Here is a 15,985-nt window from a genome sequence, read left to right as displayed (position 1 = left end):
AGGCAGCAGGTTGAGGGGCATTCAGAGCTCTAGTCACCTTAGCTAGCACCTTAGTTCAGAGCTCCAGTCACCTTAGCCACTTTTTAGAAGAACTAAAAAGTACTCCTTAAGTAAAGCCCCACCCCTTGCTACCCTCTGTGTGACCATAGGCAAGTCACTTCCCCTCTGCTGTCTTGTCTTTCAAATGGAGGTAGTCTGTCCCACTGTGCCAGTATAGACTACAGTAACCAACAACCCCAAAGGATGGTGGCTTAAAACACCAAAGGTTTGCTTTCTTTTCATCCATATTCACTACCACTACTCATCCTAGTCAGCCTGATGGAGACAGGCATCCCCTTGAGCGTGCTGGCCTCGGGTACCCAAGGAAAGACAGAGCAAGTGGATCAGGCACTGGCTTTTAAAGCTTCCACTCAAAACACAGGGCACATCTGCTCACATGCCATTGGCCAGAGCAAGTCACATGGCCACACTGCACTTCAAAGGGAGCAGGGAGGTGTAATCTACCACTTGCCTGGGAAGTGGGAAGGGGGACTACACCCGCTTTCCAGAGGGTTTTTATGAGGATCAGGAGGAGAAGCAAACACCTTCCTGAAGCACCTGCTCTGTGCTCCTCTCCAAGGTGGGCCCTGGAGGGAGGGTGGAGCAGGGAGCCTCATTAAAAAGAACAGGAGACATACATGGCCCCTGCTCTGAGTGAAGGGGAACATCATTTAATTGAGCTCCCAAGTGGCTCCAGGCAGCAGCTTTTTGTGTACCATCAGTGTAACAACAGCCTTGTGAGGTGGGAATTTAACCTCTTGATGTACAGGAAGGAAATCAAGGGTCAGAAAGTTAAAGTCTTGGCTCAAGCTCACACCACTAGTCAGTGGTGAAAACTGAGCTCTCCATGATCATGCCTGATTTTAATATCAAAGCACTGGGGAGATGGAGCAGGGGTCTTGTATGAGGGTGAATCCCCAGGGTCTCTACCACATAGAAAAGAGGTGGGGCTGCCTTCTGCTATGGGGCTCACACCAGAGGGGCTACCCCAGGTCAGGAAGCTCCGCAGGTCACCTTCTCATCTGGCAATGAGACACCTACCAGGAAATGCTCAGGTATTAGCAGTGGAGTGACCCCTCCCAGAATTCACACCACATTCATTCTCTTGGGCATGTTGGCTAGAACTAAGAGCTTAAGAGAGAAACACTAATATTACGTACCAGGTACTCCATATCCATAGTTTTAGTTAACCCTCCCAACATCCTGCAAGATAGGCATTGTGAATCCCATCAGACAAATGAGGACATGGACCCAGAAGTGAAGTAACTGGATCAAGCCTCCCTCAACTAGAAATTGAAGAAGGAGGGATTCAAACCCAGATCTGCCTGATCTCAAATGCCTTGTCCATCATACCAGGCTGCTTCCCCAAAGTCAAGCTATGACACTGGTTAAACTAGAAGCACAGTGCTTATTGAAAGGAAATGTAGCAGTCAGCTATGTCACAATAATGCTGCATAACAAACCACCTAAAAACTCAGTGGCTTAAAACAACAAACATTAATTCTCACATTCACAGGTTTGTAGGTTGACTATGGTTGGACTAATCTAGGCATGGATGGCGTGATAGGCACAATTTTAAGATGTCCCCTAAGATTCCTGGTCCCTGGTGTACATACCCTATTTAGTTCCCACCCCTTGAGCAGGATCTGTGAATATAATGGACTAGTCACTACCTTCACAGGGTTATGTTACCTGGCAAAGGTGATGGAATAGTCAGTTACTCTCATGATTATGTTACATTACATAAGACTTCTGCTGGCTTTGAGAAGTAAGCTGGCTACATGGCTAGGATGTTAAGGCATCCTTTAAGAACTGAGAGTGACCCTTGTCAACAGCCAACAATAAAATGGAGACCTCAGTCTTACAGCCACTAGAAACTGAATTCTGTCAAAAGCCCAAATGAGCTTGGAAACAGATTCTTCCCCACACAGGCCTTCAGATGAGATCATAACCCTTGCCAACCCCCGATATCATCTTGGTCAGATCCTCAGCAGAATTACCTAGCTATTCTGCATTCAGACTTTGACTCACAGAAACTGTGAGAAAATAAATGAATGTTGAGTTAATCCATGGAGTGTGTGGTACTTTGTGATGCAGCAATTAGAAAACTAATACGGACAAGCAGCTTGGCTTCAGGCTGCAAGTTTGACAATATTTGTTCTGGGAGCCCATTAAGAAGGCAGCTTCTAGGCAATTATTACAAATCATGAGTTCAATGGATGTTGTGGGGGTTCCAGTTCAATCTCCATTTCAAGCTCCTTCTTTTGTCAGATTCACTGACATCCCATGGCCAATGCAAGTTTCATGGCCAAGCTCAAAGTCAAGGAATGGGGATGTATATTCCACCCATCTTAAGGAATGAAAAGAGTATAAATGTCTAATTCTGTAACAGTGAAGAATTAGGACCCATTATTCAGGAAATTTAGGGGAAAATTCCTCTGTCTGTTTCTACCTCTTCCACTTCCATAGATACACAGCTGATCAATAAGCAGTTACCTCCAAGATGAGTTTAAAGTTCATGAAACCCCATACCAGCCCTGTCACATTGGTCCACAGAAGATAGGCCTCCAAGAGAGAAATATGGGACTTAGGGGAAGTCAGGTGAATGTCAGAGTATTAGCAGGAGTATCAGGATGAAATTTGTGGGGTGTCAGGAGAAGCTTTGGACATGTGAACACCAGCAGCAGCATTCCCAGGCAAAAGGGCAGAAAAGTTGACATAGAGGTGGCTGGTTTCCCTGGGACTTTGTGCTGGGACCCACCTAATTGACCCTACAGATCCCTTCCTCCTTTTGTGAAGCCAGGCTTGAGGTAAGCACTTTAGCTGCCCATACTATAAGGATAACCATTTTTTTCTCCGTCAGGCACTTTACATGCAAGATTTGACTACAGTTTTAAAACAGCAGACTCTGGATCCAAGCAGCCTATGTTCCAATCATGATACCACTACTGTATAATCTTGAGCTAGTGGTCTAAACTTCTTTGAAGACTCAGTTTTCTCATCATCTATAAAACTGGCATAATAATGGCACCAACCTCCAAGGTGGTTGTGAGGATTAAATGAGATCACAGAATAAAGAAATCAACCTAACTTTCTTTAGCCCTATGTTTTGCACATTTATTTGATCATAGGGCCTTTTATTGTAGGAATGCTTATTAACATTACAGGGAGAAACTTGGAGCTTTCCAGCAGCCAGTGGAAAAGTGGGAAATCTGGAGAGTTACACAACCACTGATGTCAATGAGAAAATAAGAATCTTATTAAGGGCAGTTTCAAAGATTTCTACCCTTCAAAAAGGTAGATTCAAATAATTTCTCTCTGGGAAAAGACGGTGTGATACAATAAATAAAAACTCAGGAAACTTGTGAAATGTATAAATATGAGTTGTGAGGGATTGTTTCTCACAATGGTCTTCAATATAGGTTGATAGCAGTTTAGTAAATATAACCCTGTTGGCAGGTAAGGAGATATGAGAACAGGATATAATCTAGATACTGGGTTCCTTGATGTGTTCATTTGATCTAGGGATCATTTGGGAACATCTAGAGAAGGAGGGTAATCCCATCAAGAAAATCATACTTAACATGACCTTTTAAGAACTAGGCTTTGGTTTAATGGCAAAGAACTGAACAATATACACTCTGGAAAATTTTTAGAGTGTTAATTATATAGATATTTAGAGTTTTTATAGGCAGCATTATCAGAATCTGACAATCTCTATCTTTTAAGGTCTATGTTTAGACCTTTTACATTTAATGTAAAAGTGATGTAGTTGGATTTAGGTCTACCATTTTATCTTTTTTTTTCCTTTTAACCTCTTGTGTTCATTTGTTTCTGTGTTCCCTTTGTGCTGCCTTCCTTCAGATTATTTTAATATATTTTAGTATTTCATTTTAGTTTATCTATTGACTTTTTGCCTATATCTCTTTCTACTATTTTTTAGTTATTGACCTGGGGATTATAATATACATACTTAACATTTACAGTCTACTTAGAGTTAATTTATACCTGTAAATAAAAATAAAACATAGAAGCCTTGCAATCCTTGATATTATAGTTGTCCTATGTACATACATTGAACCCTCCCAGACAATGTTACATTTTATAATTATATATTTTAAAGAACTGAAGAGAAGAAAAATAGTGTATTATATTTGCCCAGATATCTAACATTTCTGTTGCTCTTTCTTTATTCCAAGTTTTCCTCTGGTATCGATTCCCGTCATCGAGAAGAACTCCCTTTAACTTTTCTTTCAGGGCATTTCTTCTGGTTAAGAATTCTCTTAGTCACAATAGTGAGATCGGGTTGTTTAAAAGTGTTGCAAACCACCGCCTTTAACCTTGTTGTTCCTGCTCTGACCATGTGACATGTCTACTCCTACTTGGCCCTCTGCTATGAGTAAAAGCTCCCGGAGGTCCCCCCAAAAGCCGAGCAAATGTTGATGCGGTGCTTGTACAGCTTGCAGAACTGTGAGTCAATTAAACCTCTTTCCTTTACAAATTACCCAGCCTCAGGTATTCCTTTATAGCAACACAAGAACAGACTAACACAGGGGTGGAAGTGAAAATGTGACTTCCAGGTCAAAGGATTAAATTGTTATATATACTTCTCTAACAATCTTTTCCCCTACCATATTCATCAGAGAAGCTGCAAAATCCAGAAAATGCAGCTACATGATGATGAAATCTAATGGATGCAGATGCTGAGACCTATGGCAGACTTTGTAAGATAAAAACACAAAACCTTGCTGTATTCAGGAACTGAGATTTTGAAGTTGTAGATTACTGCAACTTATCCCCACTAATCCTGAATAATATCCCACATGAGAAATATTTAGTTTCTAAAACATGTCTCTAGAGTTAGAAAAAAAATGATACTAAGAATTAACAGATTGAACTAGGATGATGAATACATCATTATACATTTGTCAAAATCTGTAGAATGTACAGCACCAAGAATACACCCTAATGTAAACTATGAACTTTGGATGATAATGACATTTGTGCGGTTTGGATCTGTGTCCCCACCCAAATCTCATGTTGAATTTTAATCTCCAATATTGAAGGTGGAGACTGGTGGGAAGTAATTGGATCCTGGGGGTGGATCCTTCATGAATGCTTTAGCACCACCCCTCAATGCTGTTCTTGTGACGCGTGAGTGATTGAGTTACCATGAGATCTGGTTGTTTAAAAGTGTGCAGCACCTCCCTCTTCTCTCTCTTCCTCCTGCTCCAGCCATGTGAAGACACTTGCCCCTGCTTTTCCTTCTGCCATGAATAAAAGTTTACTGAGATCTCCCCAGAAGCAGAAGCCACTATGCTTCCTGTACAGCCTACAGAAGCATGAGCCAATTAAACCTCTTTTCTTTTTTTTTTTTTAAATCAAAAAAGTTTAGCTTTATTTAAAAATTACATTTTCTGATTTTTGGGTTGTTTTCTTTTTTTTTTTTAATTTATTTATTATTATTATACTTTAAGTTGTAGGGTACATAGCAACATGGTACAAACCTAAACCTCTTTTCTTTATAAATTACCCAGTCTCTGGTATTTCTTTACAGCAGAGTGAGAACAGATTAATACAGATGTGTTAAAGTAGACTCACCAGTTTTAATAATGTACCCCTCTGGTGTGGGATGTCAAGAGCTGGGGAGGTCTGCATGTGTAGGGGTGAGGGGCACCTGGTAACTTTCTGTACTTTATGCTTGATTTTTCTGTAAATCTAAATCTGCTCTAAAAAAATTAGGTCTATTAAAAAAATTCACGGATTGAGATATTGTGTTTTTTAAACCACACATTTTAATGTTGATATCTATTTCTTATTTCTCTGCTATAATGAGAAAATTGGCATTTCCTTCAATGTGTCTTCAAATTCTTACAAAATTTTTGTTAATTACATTATTGTTTTTACTTTATTATGCCCATGTCAAATTATCTTCTGTTTTATAAACATAATTTTCATAGTTGTTATGTCTTACATGTCTATTTAATAAATGGACTAAATGCCCATCACAAATGCTTTCAACATGTTTTCTATAAAATTTTTTTAAAAGAATCCTCTTAGTTTTCCTTCATCTAAGAATATCTTTCTTTTGCTTTCATTTCTGAAGGATATTTTTGTTAAATAAAGAATTCTGGGTTGACAATTATTTCTTTCAGAAAAGATGTCCCAATGTTTCTTCTAGCATCTATGATTTCTGATGAAATATTCACAATTATGAACTGTTGTTCCTTCTTACGTAACATGTATCATTCTTCCGACTACTTTAACAGTTTCTCTTTGTTTTTGGCTTGCAGAATTTTTGTTAGCTTGTATCTGGGCATGGGTTTTTTAAAATTTATCTTCTTTGGGCTTTATCAAACCTCTTGAATCTGAATATTTATGAATTTTTCTCCATTAAGTTTGGAAACTTTCCAGCCATTATTTCAAAAAATATTTTTCTGTATCCATCTCTTACTCTTCCTATTCAGGTATTCCAGTGACAGAAAGGTTAGAGTTTTGGTGTTTTTTGTTTGTTTTTGTCCCTTAGGTCTCTATTCTGCTATTAAACTCATGCAGTGATTTCAATATATATATATGTATAATACGTTTCAGTTATAATATTTTGTTTGGTTCCTTTTTATAGTTTCTATTTCCTTGCTAAGAATTTTTATCTCTTCACTCATTTTAATACCTTTACCTTATGGGGTGTGGTTATAATGGCCCCATTAAAGTCTTGGATAATTCCAACATCTGGGTCATCTGAGGGTTAGCATCTGTTGATTGTCTTTTCCCTTGAGAACTGGTTTAGAGTTTCCTGGTTCCTGGTCTGTCAACTAATTTTGGACTTTCTGAATATTGTGTTGTGAGACTCTCAATCCTGTCAAAATCCTCTGGAGGATGGAATGTTTGTTTGTTAGGTTTTTTGTTTTTGTTTTTGTTTTTGTTTTACTGTTTTAATTTAGCAGGCCATCAAGCTATTTGATGTCCAGAACCCAAGATCCGTCTTGCCTTCCACGAATAATAGTTTCAACTTCAGTCCAGCTTTGATGCCTTTGCTATGCTGATTAGGTCTGTCCCACCCAGAGGCTGGCTCAGACTTGGGCAGTGATTTACATCATCATTCACTTCTCAAATCCTTTGCATTTTTTAAATGTGTATTTCATGCATGCATCACTTGAAGGTGAGCCTGGGACTTATTCCAGGTGAGCCTGGTTCATACACAAAACTAGGGGGTTTCCTTCTCCATCCCTCTCCTCTTGGAGATTTCGCCCACATCCTGTCACTTCCAGGGGTCCCATTCTCTAGTCCCTCTGGCCAGAAAAATGGCATTCTCTGAGTGTTTTAACCTCCCCTGCTATCACATAGATGCATGTGACTGGATCTGCCCTTAGGAAGAAGGCACAAGAGATTTTAAAAGATTTTTAAAACTCTACTCATAAAGAGATTCACCATTTGTCTCATGTATTTGGAAAAGAAAAAAAATACTGGACTGTTTCCACACTCTTCACAAAATGGGGGGCCCCTCTGCCTGGCTCCTCTATCCGGGGTGACAGGTTTTCTCTCCAGCCCTTAGGTGCACTCGTGGCACCAGCATCATCACAGAAGTGTGGCTTCACCACTAGGGTTGGTCTCAGAGTAGGTAATTTTTTAAAAGAAGAAAAAGAGGCTGGGCACTGTGGCTCATACCTGTAATCCCAGCACTTTGGGAAGCCGAGGCAGGTGGATTGCTTGAGGTCAGGAGTTTGAGGCCAGCCTGGCCAACATGGTGAAACCCTGACTCTACTGAAAATACCAAAATTAGCCAGGTGTTGTAGCGGACACCTGTAATCCCAGCTACTTCGGAGGCTGAGGCAAGAAAATTGATTGAACCGGGCAGGCAAAGGTTGCAGCGAGCGGAGATCGCACCATTGCACTCCAGCCTAGGTGACAGAGAGAGATTCCATATTGAAGGAGAACAAGGAGAAACAAGAAGGAGAAGGAGAAGGAGAAGGAGAAGGAGAAAGAAGGAGAAGGAAGAAGGAGGAGGAGGAGGAGGAAGAGGAGGAGGAGGAAAGAAGGAGAAGGAAAAGAAAAATAATACAATATTTTTCTCATGTTTTCCAACCCAGAGGTATATTTTTTTCCTGATCCTATGGCCAGAAAGACAATTTCCAATCTGTCCCACCCACAGGTAAATGGAGTCCATATGACCCTGATCCTTGTGTGTCAGGATGCAGACTCGGCGTGATCCTTTGAACCCTCCATAGAGTGTCTGTCCACTGACTTCAGCATTCTGTGCCTTCTTTTTGTTTTATTCTGAGACAGGGTCTCACTCTGTCACCCAGCTGGAGTGCAGTGGCATGATCTCAGCTCACTACAACCTCCACCTCCCAGGTTCAAGCAATCCTCCTGCCTCTGTGCCCCGAGTAGCTGGGATTGCAGGCTCCCGCCACCACACCTGGCTAATTTTTTGTATTTTTAGTAAAGACAGGGTTTCACTATGTTGGCCAGGCTGGTCTTGAACACCTGACCTCATTATCTACCCGCCTCAGCCTCCCAAAGTGCTGGGATTACAGGCATGAGCCACCACACTGGGCCTTTTTTTTTTTTTTGAGATGGAGTCTCGCTGTGTTGCCCAGGCGAGAGTGCACTGGCACAATCTCAGCTCACAGCAACCTCCACCTCCTGGGCTCAAACGATTTTCCTGCCTCAGCCTCCCAAGTAGCTGGGACTACAGGCATGAGCCATCATGCCCCGCTAATTTTTTTATATTTTTAATAGAGACAGGGTTTCACCATATTGGCCAGGCTGGTCTCGAACTCCTGATATCGTGATCTGCTTGCCTTCTTGGTTCCCCAGTTTTGTAGGTAGTCCTAAAAATAAAAAAGAAAACTTTTGCTTCTCTGTAAATAAGAGGTCCAAGATGCAGGTGCGAATTAGGAGCTTAATTTAGGGGTGGCTGAAAAAGAAAATGAACATTGTGCTAGTTTGAACTTAATAATGACACTGTGTGTCTCATCTATTTGAACAGCTTTAAAACAGCTAATCTCAAACCAGCATTTTCCTGAGAACCTGGCCTATGCCAGCTCCTGCCCAAGATGGTTCAGAAACAGCTTAGCTGGGGAGAGACAAATAGAAAACTTCAGTGGTGCATGAGAGAGGCTCTGAGAGGGAGGTCAGGGGAGGGGCATCCGCTTCAGTGGTTCTGATCCCTGGGTCAGAATCCAAACCTGGCAGGCCTCTAAAGCTTACCAGAGTGACCCCACCTCAGCCAATTGTATCAGCATCTTGGTGAGGGGTGGCAATAATTTTTTTTTTCTGAGACCGGGTCTCACTATGTTGTCCAGACTGGAATGCAGTGGCATGATTTCAGCTCACTGTAACCTCAATCTCCCTGGCTCAGGTTACCCTCTCACCTCAGCCTCCTGAGCAGCTGGGATTACAGGGGCACCCTGAGGCACCCCATGCCTGGCTAATTTTTCCATCTTTTTTAGAGACAGGGTTTCACTATGTTGCCCAAGGGGCTGGTCTTGAACTCCTAGGCTCAAGTGATCCTCCGGCCTTGGCCTCCCAAATTGCTGGGATTGCAGGCATAAGCCAGTGTCTGGCCTGAGGTGGGGGTACTTTTTAAAGTGTCCCAAGTGATTGCAAACTGTAGCCAAGATGAAGACCCCCAACCATCTTGGTAGAGGCATCTAGATCTACCCAACAGTGCATTTGGTCTCATGGGACGCTGAAGGTAGACCGGAAATCAGGGAAATGAAAAGTACAGGAAGCAGAAGGATCTTCATCAACATGGGTGAGATCGGGTGTGCTTGTTTGAAGTGAGGGCTGGAAAAGGGGGAAAGACCAGTGCGAAGACTCCACAAAGGGAACAAGACATGCAGGCCACAAAGTCAGGCCAGTAATCCTACAGCCTATGGTGCTCCCCTAGTTCTGTAATTTTTAATCAAATGTCACTTTCCATTGTCTGATTTTATTATTTTCTTCATCCACTAGCATCCTCCTTGTTGAATGTATGTCCTTAGATTCTTAAAAAATAGCTTTATGTGTGTTATAAATTTACATCAATGTCTTTGTGATAGATTTCCTCTGTTTCTGCTCATTTTCAGGTGGCACTGACCCTCCTCCATGTGACTATATTCGAGCATCACCTCTGTGTGCTAATGAACATTTCATCACAGTTCGCTTCTCCAGCCCCTGAGGGATGCACACCTGAGCTCCCTCCAGCCCCTGCTCCCACCAGCAGTGTTGAAATTAACATCTTTGTACCAGACCCCTTGCAGATCTGACCTGAACACCCAGATGGGACTGCAAGTTCATCAGCTGCTGTTAGACGACCCAGTGTTGTCAAAGGAGAGTCTCCATCATTTTCCTCATTTGTGATTTTGGCCCCAGAGGGCAGATTGGTCCATGAATCTATCTCCAGGGTCTGGCAAGGTCCATTCACATGGTGCCACCTTTGGCTCCAGGTCTTTCATGAGGGAAAGCAAAGGCAGCTTGAAGTCAAGGGGTCAGTCCACAGACCACCCTCACTTCTAACTGTAGGGTTTGGGCATTCATTCCCAAGGCCATTCTCAGGTTTGACCATTTGCTAGAAAGACTCACGGAAGTCAGTGAAAGTGTTTATATCCATGGTTACGGTTTATTACCATGTAAGGATACAGATCAAATCAAGGAAGACACACGTGGGATAGAACCCAAGACAGTTCCAATGTCAGAGCTCCCATTGTCCTTTGCCTGTGGAGTCACAGACAGTGCTGACTCCTCCAGGTATGACATGTGACAATAAGCAGAATATTGCCAACCAGGAGCACTCACCTGAGCCTTGGCGTTCTGAGTTTTCACTGGGGAGCCATGATCAATGCCTGCCTGCCTGCCTGCATGGCTGACCTTTAGACCCCAGACCCTGGTATTTTTGACAGGCCCTGTTATTAGTCAGGTTAGGCTTGGCTCTGCTGCAGAGGCGGATAAACCCCCAAGCTCAGCAGCACTAGACAATAAAGGTTGGTTTTCTCCATTGCGGTCCCATGTTATCTGGAATGCGCGGCCCCCAAGGTCACTGCATCTGGGGAAGAGAAGGGAGGCCAAGGCGCTCTGGATGTTAATTGCCATGGCCCAGAAGTTACACATGTCATTTCCTCTCACAGCCCATTGATGGGGATTAGTCACATGGCTGCAACTTACTGCTGTAAGGAAGTCTGGGACATGGAGGGCAACTCATGGAATATTTGCTGAATGGAGGCCCAGTCCCCAAGCAGCCACCCTCTGATCACGAGACGATATCGCTATCCCTTCCCGTCAGCCCAGGGGAAGTGGACAGGTACCGAGTGGGAAGCAGGTGACCTGCCAAGTTCATCCATGCTCCATACCCAGCTGGAATTCCTGGAGGGCTTCCAACACTCTGTGCCAACTCCTGAGAGTCTAGGAACACTGAAATGATTCAACCAGCCCAGACAGCTGATGAGAGAAAGGAGCCCGCCCCTCGAGAGTGCAGAGGAAGCAAGGGGAGAGGGCTGAATAGGTGAGAGGTCCCCTCATCTGTAGTTTCAGCAGGGACCTTGCTGTCTGCTCTGCCACCAGGAATTCCAGATGAGGCCGTTTCACAGCTGGGGCCGAGGGGTGCAGGGTTTGCACGAACTCAGAGTCCTTCATGAGGATTAGGAGCTTTCTCTCCACCCTGCTGTCTGGGTAGCTCAGACTTCCTCCAGGGCCATCACAAAGCTTAGGGCGGCCCTCGCGATCTTTGCTGGAGGTAGACTGAGTATACTGCGAGGGTGAGGTTCTGGGATGAGGCTACGTCTTCCCTGTCCGCTTGCAGGCAATGAGGTCCTTGCAGCGATGTCAGAGGAGTTGCTATGAGCCCTGAGGAGCCCTGCTATTGGCGAGGTCCTCACTCTGTGCAGGTGGTCCCTGTGCTGTCCTGGGTCATCTCACTCAATCCTTACAACAACCCTGCCAGCTGGAAATGATTATGCTCAGTTTAGGGAGGAGGAAACCAAGGTCTAGAGAAGCAAAGAAAAGTACTCAAGATGACACCCTAGGTGGTGAAGCCAGGGCATGAACCCAGACAAGAATTCAGTGTTCACACTTTAAAAGGCATCGTAAGATGGAAAATGTCACAAGAGTTAAAAATATAGCCATCACCGGCCTCCACAATTGCCAGCTCACCACCCAGCTCATTTCATGTGTCCCCCAACCAATCACCCCTCCACACCCTGGGTTACATTGGAGCAAATTCCAGACCTCACATCATTTTTAGATAGTTCGCCATTGTCTCTAAAAGATAAGGAAGGGCCTGTGTTCTTAACTACAGGACCTGGCATGGAGTGGATATCAATAAATACTTAATAAATCTTCACTTGTTCTCTATGTGAATAAAATATCTAAGCACCTGTCAAGCCAAAATGTGTTTGTGAATCTCTAAAAGGCAGTCAGGAGTGGTGGGAAGATAATGGGCTTCACCATAAGCTTTGGGTTCAAACCCTGGCTCTGCCAGTTGCCATGGCTATGGAATACTGGGTGAGCTCATGGAAACTGCCTGGGCCTCGGTTTCCTCCTCTGAAATCCACACGTCATGACACTGTGACTTCTAAAGTTGTTAGGATTCAATGAGCACATGAATGCGGGCACATGCCCTGCAGACAGCCTGGCTTTCTAAGGTAGTTTGTCAATGGCATACCCTGAGTAACTCATCGAATCGCTTGTGCCTCAGTCTCCTCATCTGTAAAATGGAGTAATAACAGTACCTGCCCCAAAGGGCTGCTGTGAGGAGTCAGTGAGTTGATCTGTGTTAGATGTAGGATGCCTGGCACCTAATAAGTGTTCCATGTGAGTTACTAATCACTAGAAGCCTGCGTTGTGGAAAACTAATGTCCAGTGTAGGAGTTATAATCCTGCAACATAGAGCAGTTCTGGACCAAGCTATGCTTAAGATTTGAGCAATGGTTCTCACCTGGGGGCAATTTTACTGCAATTGTAACTGGCGGCAATCTACTGTCTTACTAACCCCGGGAGACATTTGGCAATGTCTGGAGACGCTTGTGGCTATAACAGCTGGGTGGGTGACCTGCTACTGGCATCTAATGAGTAGAGACCAGGGATGCTGCTCAACATCCTGTGAGGTACAGGACAGTCCCTTCAACATACAATTATCTGGCCCAAAACGTCAGTGGCAAGGCTGAGAAACTCTGGATTAGGGAAAGAATCAGGAGGGTTTAGCTCCATTGCACAGAGGCTGGGAGATTGACGCTTCAGTCATCTGGGGCTGTGTCCAGACTCACGAAATTAATGGAATTTTTTCCATCTTCAGCAGAGTAGCAGTTGATCTGGTTCTTTCCGGAAGACAGCTGGATGTGGCAGGATGCCCTTTTTGAGTTGGGTACACTTTGTCTTATGAAGTGTCCTCTCCAAGCCTCTGCAGCTGGTTTGGGAGTGGCCAGGCCCTGGTGGGTGGAGGGTTCCGCAGGACGTGGGGACCCAGCTCCCTGCCAGAGTGCAGGGTCAGGTGCGGATTTCTGGCAGCAGCTGGATGTGCTTCTGGTCCCAACCTGGAGACAAGAAGAGGGATCTGGGGATGGGAAGCACATTCAGAGAAAAAGCGCAATGAGGACGTCATGGGCTTTGGAACCAGATGGGCAGTTGTTCAAATTCTAGCTCTTTCAGCTACCTCTGGTTGACCTTGACATGGAACTTACCCCCTCCAAGACTCCTTTGACAAGACAAGCAGGGGTTGTCCAAAGTCCCAGAGTAACCAGGGCTTGAGTCCATGTCTCTTAATTCTCAGTCTAGGCCCTTCCCCATGCATTCATTCATTTATTCATCCATTGACTCAATCAGTCTTTCATTTGTGATAGGAGATTGGAAGGGTGAAACGGACAGGGGCCACAGAAGGAAGGGCCTTGTAGATCCTGGCAAAGAAGTTAGATTTTATTCTAAGAATGAATGAAAGCCATGGAGGGTCTTGAGGGACATAATCAGACTTAGACAAAGTCTATTTGACTATTGTTTGAAGCTGGACAGGCAAGAAGCCAGGGGCCCAGTGACAATGGTGGCTTTGACAGGGTGGTGGTAACGAGGTGGAGAGGAGAGAGATTCAGGACACATTCTGGAGGATAAGCCAGCAGGTCCTGCTCATGAATTGGGATATGGTGGGGGTTAGAAAAGGGGGGAATGGAGAGTAACTCCTGGGCTTTGGTCCTTCACAGTTGGGGAGATATGGAGGCCACTTACTGAGATGGGAAGGGCTGGGAAAGGAGCCCGTCATGGGTAGGGTGCAGGGCGCAGAGACTCAATAGGTCTGCTCAGCCACGGCAGAGCTGGGAGCTCCATGGGAGGCCCCTGAGTAACGATAGCGCTGCCTGACAATTTTGTAGCCTGGAGAAGATGATGCATGTGGCTCTGGAAATTTGGCTGGGATGCAAATTCGATTGAGATCGTTTAGGGAGGGGGTGAGATAGAACATGGAAGAAGAAAAGAGGGCCAGGGACTGGGCCCTGGGTGTTCCAGCCTTTAGAGTTGAAAAGAAAATGAACTTCCAGCAAAGCAGTCTGCAAAGTAGCAGCAGACGACAGGGGAAGAGCAGGGGAGAAGGATGCTGGAGCCGCAGGAAAGAGCGCTGGGTGAGGCCACACGCCCCGGCACATAGCAGGTCCTCCATGAGGTGACGTGCACAAGCCATCTGGAATGTAGCAGGCCTACAGTAATTCATCCATATTGATATTAACTCTTAAACATGCTTAGAAGATGACTGACACATATCAGTCTGTCATCAGCCAGTGGATGCTAGAGTCCGGCCCCTATCCAACAGGGCAGATGCTTTTGGGGAGGACGTCGGGTCTCAGGCTCCAGCACCCACAGCCTCAGCATCCATTCTCAGCTCTGTCTGCCCTGGGGGTGTGGCCCTGAGCACATTCCAGAAACTCTTGGAGCCCACATGTTTTCATCTGTAACATAGGGTTATTGACAGAATGTGGGGACAGAATTAGGATTCGAATCCACTTCTGCTGACCCTGGAGCCCACTGTCTTTCCATGATATAGCGTGGCAGCCATTCCCATAGCAGGAGGGAGCTGCTGAAGGGGCATTGAAGACGGGGCTGCCTGGAGGCCCTGTTCTTGATGCATTCTGCTACTCAGGGGCCCTGCTTCAAGCACATTGAGTCTGCTGGTTCTCAACTCTGGCTGCTGCCTGTTAGAATCAGATCTGGGTAGGTGAAGAGGGCAGAAGGAAGGGGGCTAAAACATAACAACGTCCAGGCCTCTCCCCTGTCCCATTAAATCAGAACCTCTGGGAATACAGCCCAGGTATCAAGATCGTTGTCATCATCATCATCGTCATCATCATCATCATTACCATTTTAGATCCGCAGTTGATTCTGACACACATCCAGTCTTGAAAACCAATGGAGAAACTGAAGCCCTAGAGCTCTGTCCCTAAGGCTTTCCTACCCTGAGTTCCTGCAGGATGAAAAACAAGGCTGGCTTTCTCTTCCCTGCGTAAAATACCTCCAGATAGGAAGTGTGGTGGGTAGTTAAGAACCCCCAGCACCGGGCTAAACCCATCTGAGTTACTTTGTAGCCACATGGCCTTAGTCAATTTCTCTACAGTCTGATTCCTGGGAAAGATCAATCCTTCAATGACCGTACCACCACTCTATACAGTTGATAAGGCATTTTGATATACACCATCTCTTTGAATTCTCCCCCACAATCCTGTAAGGAAGAGGGAAATTATTAGTTCCATTTTCTGGTTGGGGAAACTGAGGCTCAGAGATGAAGTCAGTTGCCAAAGTACATTCAGCTAAGGTTTGAGTACAGGTTTTCTTTCTCTTTTGCCAAAGGGAGGCTGGAATTAAGAAGGCCCACAATGGAGCTTGGCCCAAGACAGTGTCTGGGACATAGAAGAGGCTTGGAAGTTGCAGAATGAATGAATGAGCTAAAAGATGGGCAGTAGATGGTTCTAAACAGGGTCCTGTAGTGACCAAGGTC

The sequence above is a fragment of the Macaca thibetana genome, chromosome 1 (genome assembly GCF_024542745.1).
Source record: "Macaca thibetana thibetana isolate TM-01 chromosome 1, ASM2454274v1, whole genome shotgun sequence".
In the NCBI taxonomy this organism is placed as follows: Eukaryota; Metazoa; Chordata; class Mammalia; order Primates; family Cercopithecidae; genus Macaca; species Macaca thibetana.
Note: the sequence above shows the minus strand (reverse complement) of the source record.